We start from the raw sequence: 7,974 nt of genomic DNA, 5'->3' as shown, positions 1-7,974 counted from the left end.
CCTGCAGAGCCCATCAGGAGGCGGAGCCCCGCAGGCCACAGGCGCCCTTGGATCTCAGCAGAGGGCTGCACTAGCGCCACCTGCAGGAAGTCTGTGCCTCTCTGGAAGAGGCCAGCTGCGCCAGAGCCCACAGCAGCCCAGCAGCCCCTGCCTTGATTTCCAGTCTGTGACACTACTCTAAACCTTGACCCCTGCCTAGCATCAACTAGAATTCATCCCTGAATTCTGATGTGTCACGCAGTGTGACCAGCATTCTCATCCTGCTCACCCACCTTAGATCCTTCCTGCTGCTATAATAAAATAAACTGGGTAATTCATGAGCAAAAGAAATGTACTACTACAGAGCTGGAGGCTGCAGAGCCCTGACCCAGGCTCAGGCAGACTGGGTGCCAGACAAGGACCAATCCCTCACAGATGGCACCTCCTGTGCCCTCACAGGGCAGGAGGGCAAAAGGAGCAGCTGAGGCCCCAGCCTCCCTCATAAGGCTCACCTGGAGGAGGCCCCACCATGTGGCTTAGTCACTCCCAGAGGCCACTCCTCTAAATACCAGCACAGCGAGGGCTAGACTGGACACAGGGAAAGTGAAGGGGCACAGACATTCAGACCACACCACCACCGTATGACCAGGGGTGGCCTGCCAGGGACCAAGACAGAAATTCAGTCTCACTGATTCCTCCTGTGGGTCAAACTGACCAGCCCATAGGAAACAGCATGATTATGGTCTCAATTATGAACCACAGCTGTCTCCACACTGGCCGCCTAAAAACACCAAGACTTCCCTGTCAAGCCGACTTTCTAAGGGGCACCGTCTTTCTAAGGGTATCTGCAGACCCTCCACCAGTGGGAACCCTGGCTCAGCCCCGTCACCACAGTGTGCCCTAGGCGCAGACCCTGCTGTGACCTCAGCTGGGTGCACTCAGCTGGAACATGCCCATGCCCTGCAGTGCACCTCCTCTCAGTGTAGCTTCCCAAGTCCCAATGACACAGGCACTCCACCGGCACCTGTTGAGCCCCGGTGCCCAGACGTCCCCACATGTGGACAAGCAGCCTCTGTGGCTGGGGCTCCGGCCCGAGCCTCTCAGGAACTTCACAACTCACTTTCCCAGCTTCCTGTAGAGACTGCCAGGAAAGCTGGACCATCACAGCGCTAAGTGGATGGACTGTCTCAGAGAGTGGGTGCCACCTCTGAGTGACCTGTTCCAGGTGAATCATGAATCACAGCAGTCTTCAGACACCCACAAAGAAGCCCTAGAGTGTGCGGATGAGAGCGATGAGACGATTCAACACTCCTGGGATGATATTATTTAAACTATTCATAATCACTCTTCAGATTAGTCCCCTTGCCTCACTTGTGTTTACTTACAGAACCCGGGGACGGAGCTGAGGGTCCTCCCGGTCTCCGATATTGTAGTAAGGTATTCACTCAACAAACACTTCTAAGCACCTCCTATGGTAGAGGACACTGGGGATACCAAAGAAGAGAGGCAGCAAGGACAGCCACTGCCTGATCTTATGAGACATAATATAAAACCACAGGCTGCTTCAGAAGTGTACCAGCACCACAGAGGTCTCAGGGCCCAAGAGGGAAACAGCAATTTTTTTTTTTTTTTAATTGGAGATTGAACCCAGCGGTGCTTTGCCTGTGAGCAACATCCTGAGCCCTTTTTGGTTTTGTTTTGTTTTGTTTTTTTTTTATTTAAGACAGGTTTTTGCTAAGTTACTTGGGGACTCCCTAAATTGCCTAGGCTGGGCTTGAACTTGTGATCCTCCTGCCTCAGCCTCCCTATAGATATGTGCCACCACACCCAGCAATCAGGTGAGTCCTAAAAGCTATGTGAACAGAATGAAGACAATAAGAAATGATGTGTCTCTGAGACCTGAGTTACAAAGAAAACTACTGCTACTGCTTTCTGAGCATCTTTCCCAAAAACCATAGTTTTTGTTTTTTAAGAAAGTTCAAAACTTTGATTCCTTGTTAACATCAACTGAAATTTATTTCTCTTTCAGTTGAAATTAAATAAGAACATCGACCATTTAAAAAAAAAAAAAACTCTTTGAGCACATCAACTAATTAAAAGTGAAGATATTTCAACTAATTAAAGGTATTTAACTCATGACATGACCTTGGACATCAGTGCTGACACCAAAGTAATAAGGTTTGTGAACCGTCCCTAAAATAGGTTCCTTTTTGTAAATGGCTGCTTCTCTCAGCCTCTAGAAGGTGGTGGTGCTGCAGCAGAAGGTTTTCTTAATGTCACCCTGGGGTGAAAGCAGGATGCCTGCCAATGACTTTCTGGGCCTGTCACCCATTAGGAGAAGGTTGACAGGGGCAGTGCTTCACCATGCAGTGCCAGTGACATGGCTCTTGCTACCCAGCCCCACAGCAGTCCATAAACGAACACTGGCTGGACTTAATGCCTCAGAGAAGGACACAGAAAGCCACGGTCTATACATAAGGTTGTCCAGCCACATTGTAAAAAAGCACATTATCAATTATTTTACTACAATCCCCCCATATTTCACATGGCTGAATCCTGAACAACTCAGCATGAGGCGTCTTTGTGATGCCACTGTTCCTCAATACCTACAGGCTGACTCTCCCCACTCTGTGAGTCCACGGGCACTCAGCAGGCAGGCCCGACAGCTCTTTCAGAGGACCCCACTCTCCCTTCCTTGAAATGCCCCATGCGGGGCACAGTTCTGTGGTGTTCAAGGGCCCTGTGCTAGGATCCTCTGCATTCTCACCCCACTGGGCTCTCTCACTGCCCATGGAATTCTTCTGGGGACCACCCCAGCCCTACCTAAAAACATACATGCCAGGATAAACTACTGGACACTGAGGTCTTTCTTTAAAAAAAAAAAATTATGTAAGCCAGTAATAGCGGCCATGGGGTTAAAATGAATTCTTGGGGAAATGCTCACATTTATGTAAATGACCATCAATACACTGGTTGAGTGAATTATGCATACTGAAGAACCACAGGCTCACAGGAACCCATTTCCAAACAGCAGGTTGGGAGGGGCAGGTGAGGAGGGGCCAGTGAGGAGGGGCAAGAGGGGAGGGGGCAGGTGGAGAGGGGGCAGTGAAGAAGGGCCAGGTGGGGAGGGGCCAGTGAGGAGGGGCAGGTGGGGAAGGGGCAATGGGGACAGGGAGGGTGAGGAGGGGATGGTAGGGAGGGTCAGTGGGGAGGGGCAGGTGGAGAGGGGCCAGTGAGGAGGGGCAGGTGAGGAGTGGCCAGTGAGAAGGGGCAGGTGGGGAGGGGTCAGGGAGCAGGGGCAGGTGGGGAGGGACAGGTACACCTGTCTCACTCTCTACCCAGCAAAGAAACTAGGAAGATCTGGGATGCAGCTTTAACCTTGAGATTTTCTTGATGTTTACTTTTTAAAAAAAGTTTCTAAATACATGATGTTAAGAATCACACAGAGTTGAATTTTTGGGATAACAAACAAAATAGTATGTTTATGGAATCAGGCTGAGAAAAGCGAGCTTTTATGGGCACAGATACAAGCTCCCTGGAAACAATAACAGCACATCTGGCGTCACGTGTGCTGGACCCGCTCATCTGCAGTCTGAATACTCAGGGGGGTTTATATATAGCCAGTCTCATTTCCAATGAGGGGGCCCTGCCTGGAAACAGAGCTAAAGCAGCAGGGAGCATGTGTGTGCAGGTCTGGTGGGCTGCGCCAGCTGCCACCAGGGTTCTGTGGACAGTTTTGACGAAACAAAAACAAAGAACCACCAGGATGAAATCCCACAGAACTGTAGGGTCAGGATTCCACAAGGGGCGATGGGAACAGGAACTGCTTAGCATGAATCAAAACACATAGGACAGGGGAAAGCAAATGTGGACCATTTTAGCTATAAATTTTTTCTTTTATTTACTTATTCATTTAGTTTTTGGCACAAGACTCCTGGAAGACGGGACCATGCCCCTCTGGTAGTTATCACTATTTTCTTATTACTTTGTACTACTTCTGGTGCTGAGTGTTAACTGAAGCCAAGGTGTCTGTGCTGGTAAAGGTCACAGATAACTAATTTAAAGGACATGTGAAGGTTTTAAAGTCAATAAATATTGCCTGTTGAGCTAAATTCCCCCCCAAACAATAAGATGCTAATGTCGACTTCTCGAGGAGAAAGAGGCCTACAAGCTGATCTTTTCACTCAACCATGAACACAAACTCCCAGCACGACCTTACATAAAAGCACGACAGAGGGAAGGCGCATTGTGAATCCTGCTGACACTCACAGACATGTCCGTGCGTCCAAGGAGGAAAAGTCTCCAAAGTCTGGGTGACAGGACGGGCTAGCCCCCCTACTAATGACAGTCGGAACAGCTGATGTTCTAATGCCAGATTTACTTTTGTTTAGTTTCCTGGTTGTTTTGTTTGGGTTTTTTTTTTTTTTTTTTTTTGGTACTGGGGATTAAACCCAGCGGTGCTTAACCACTGAGCCACATCCCAGCCCTTTTTATTTTGAGATAGGGTCTAAGTTGCTGAGGCTGGCCTGTGATGCTCCCGCCCTAGACTCCAGGGTTGCTGGGATGACAGGTGTGCATCACCATGCCCAGCATAAGACCAAATTTAAGCCATCTGTTGACATCCAGTGGGGAAAAACCGACGAGAGAAGACACAACGGAATCCAAGTGGGGCACCCTCATCCCCACATGCAAACTTCTCCCAAATTCAGAAACTCCTGAGCACCAATGTTGGGTTCAAAAAGTTTGATTCCGAAGCATTTCAAACTTCCAGATCAGGGCTGCTCAACCAGTGAAGTCTATACCTACATCCTAAAATGAAGAAACGCTTCTGGCCCCAAGCACTCCAGATGAGGGCGCTGGGCCTGTGTAAAGACCCGGGACACAGACGCCCCTTCTGACCCTCGTCCTTCCTCCCTGGGCTGCCTTAGGCTGTGGCTGCTTTGGCCGTCTGAGTCTTTCTCATTATCACCACCCTAGGAGCACCCTGTCCTTCAAAACTTCTGTTCTCAAGCCACAGATCCACATAAGTGTCCAAAGCAACAGAGACGGGATTCTGGGCCTAGGCAGCTGGGTGTATGGACAGATGAAACAGGTAGAAGGCAGGACAGAGAAAAGTCCCTCCCGTGTTAGAACAGGGGCCCCAAGGCAGGGAGGAGGAGGGCAGGGACACACACCCTGCCTTATTTCTGAAGTGTCCCTGTATGTTTGAAAACGGCAATTCCTTAGTCAAAAACACAGAATTCTAGCTCTGCTCCTCTGAAGCAGGTCTTGGAATCAGTAGTGAACAAGCTCCGCAGTGACAGGCCAGCCAGGTCTGTCAACCAGGCCTTCAAAGAGCCAGAGAGAACTAAATGCTTCAGAGACCACAGGTAGCAACAACTTGAGGAGGATCACCCAGAGGGGCTTCTCCCTTAAAGGTTCTCCTAAAAATGGAAAGAAGAACCCCAAGACCAGCCCTGTACCCCACGCCCAAACTACTAAGGTAGGCAGTCTGTCCTAAGACATGCAACCTTAACAGCACACACAGAGCCAGGTGCAGTGGCACATACCTGCAATCCCAATACCTCAGGAGGTTAAGGCAGGGGAATCGCAGTTTAAGCCTCATCTGGGGAAGTTAGTGAGGCCCTAATCAACTTAGTACAACTCTGTCTCAAAATAAAAGGGCTGGGGATGGGACACAGTGGTAAAACGTCCCTGGGTTCAATGCTCCCCTATCAAGGGTATGCGAGTTGTCTGTGACCTTGAGGATGGGCCTCCCTTATGGTGGCCATCTGGCGGTTTCCTCTCTCCCACCCTTTCCCTGGTACCTGCCAATAAGACTATAAAACAGGGGTCATTAACTGGCTGTCCCAGCACAATACGACACAGTCAGGTTCTGGGTTAGCCCCCGAGGTGTTAGGCCTACACAGGTTCTCCAGTCTTAAATTGAGACACGAACAAAGGGTCAGAGCACAGGCTGGGGAGATGATCTTCCAGGGCTCCAATCCCAGCTCTAGGAGTAACGGGACCTGACTTGGCCTCTCCAAGCCTCAGTTTCCTCATTCTTTAAGAAAAACATGGGGCTGGGGGAGGAAGGGAATCTACCCAGCCCACTAAACTGTCAGAAGTTCTCAATGGGCTAAAACACACTGTGTGCTAAGGACAGCACCTACAGCAGCCTAGGTCACACTGGCCCATCCACAGGAGGCTGTGCCAGCCCATTCCTGCATCCCCCTACTCCCCAGGGTTTCACTAGCTCACCTGCATCACTGGAGGGATGACCTCTGGCTTCAAGACTCCTGGAACTGAGAGGACATGCAAACAGCTCCAGGCAAGGAAGGTAGAACGTCCTCCCCATCACCCTCAGTGACAGGTATGTGGAGCACCCCACAGAAAGTCAGGAGGGACAGGACAGCACAAGCGGGTACCTGCCGCCAGCCCAGTGAACACGACCCCCACTTAGAGACACCATGCACAAGCAGCTCCCCCACCCCGACACAGAGTGCTCCATCTGGGAATTGCAGTGCCCCTAGTAATGACTGGCCTCTGAAGGGATCTCCTAGGGCAGACCTCAGGAGCTGAGGTGGACAGGCCTCACCAACAGCGGAGTCCCCATCCCTGCAGTCAAAGTAGCCGTGAGGGCTGATAGGTCTGGGAAGTCTGCAAAAGGTGACCCTCAGGCGGAGCCAAGCAGGGGCTTCCCACCAGCTCCAGTCCCCTCAGGCCTCTGTCTGAGGACCAACCGTGACTATTAAATTTGCAGATGAGGCACAAAATAAGAAAACGCACCTCGAGAGGGAAAGAACGAGGGCCTGCTTCAGCTGCCACTGCCTCGTAGTGTCAGAGCATGGCCTGCTGCCTGTCAAGCACCCTGCAGCCCACGAGAGCCCGTCCTGTCACAGCACTGACCACAGTGCACGAGGGCAACTGCCAACAGCTCATGTGCACAGGGAAAGTGAACATCAGATGTGAGCCTGAGCCGGGACTTGGCCACGGGACAGCTGGAGCAAGCTCCCCAAGACACAGGGGCGGCCGTGGCATCTCCCAGGTCAGAGCTTTCCTTCCTTCTGAGTCATGCACACTGAGAAGGCCTCTGTGTCCATGAGTTCCACACCCTGAGGCTCAACCAACCACACATGGAGAACACTCCAAAGACAAACTGCATCTGTGCTGAACGTGGGCAGACTTCTCGTTGCCACAACACCCAACAATACACAATGACTATTTCCAGAGCATTCACACTGCGCTAGGTATTATCAGGAATCTGAGAGGATTTAAAGTATACAGGAAGATGTTTTCATGGTCTAGGTATGAGGTGTCCCCAGAGCTCATGTATGAGAATGCAAGAAGGCTCAGGGCCAGGAGAGCCTTAACCTAGTCAGTGCATTAACCTTCCAGGGGCGATTAACTGGGTGGTGACTGCAGGCAGATAGGTGTGGCTGCAGGAGGTGGGCCTTGGAGGCGTGCCTTGGGGGTTTACATTTTGTTCCTGGTGAACTCTGCTTCCTGACTGTCATGTCCTGAGCGGCTTTCCTACTCCACAGCCCTTCTCAAAGCTGCCCTGCGTCACCTGGACCCAGAGCTAAGGAGAAGGCCGCCTGTGCACTGAGGCCTCCGAAACCGTGAGCCCCAAATAACCTTTTCCTCCCCCAAGGCTGTTCTTATCAGGTCTTTTGGTCACAACAGCAGAAAAGCTGGTTGAAGTAGTTTTGCATGGTTACACGCGACACTAAACCATTTTCTGTAGGGGGCGTAATTAAGCATCCATAGACTTTGGCATCTGAGGGGTCCTGGAACCCATCTCCCATGAGTGCCAAGGGGTGGTGTACTTAGAGGGACTCACTGGTGCCGTAATGCCTCCTTAGCCAAGGCTGCCTCTGCATTCCAAGGCAGCGCCACTCAGCATCGAGCTGGGGATGCCAGGTGGGCCCTGTAGTCTCCTCCTGGGTGACTGTACCTGTTCCCCATCTCTTTCCATGTGCTGTATTCGCCAATGACAGAGTTAGGAAAGAAAAA

General features: G+C 51.1%; 1 protein-coding gene across 6 annotated transcripts in view; it reads right to left on the bottom strand.

Moving 5' to 3' along the window:
* Med12l (mediator complex subunit 12L) overlaps positions 1 to 7,974 on the bottom strand; it is a 266,032-nt gene that overhangs the window by 121,649 nt on the left and 136,409 nt on the right. The window lies entirely within an intron of this gene.

Source organism: Marmota monax, unplaced genomic scaffold (genome assembly GCF_021218885.2).
Source record: "Marmota monax isolate L192 unplaced genomic scaffold, Marmota_monax_Labrador192_F-V1.1 WCK01_AAM20220418_F8-fsc00022, whole genome shotgun sequence".
In the NCBI taxonomy this organism is placed as follows: Eukaryota; Metazoa; Chordata; class Mammalia; order Rodentia; family Sciuridae; genus Marmota; species Marmota monax.
This window is presented reverse-complemented; position numbering and strand designations above follow the sequence as displayed.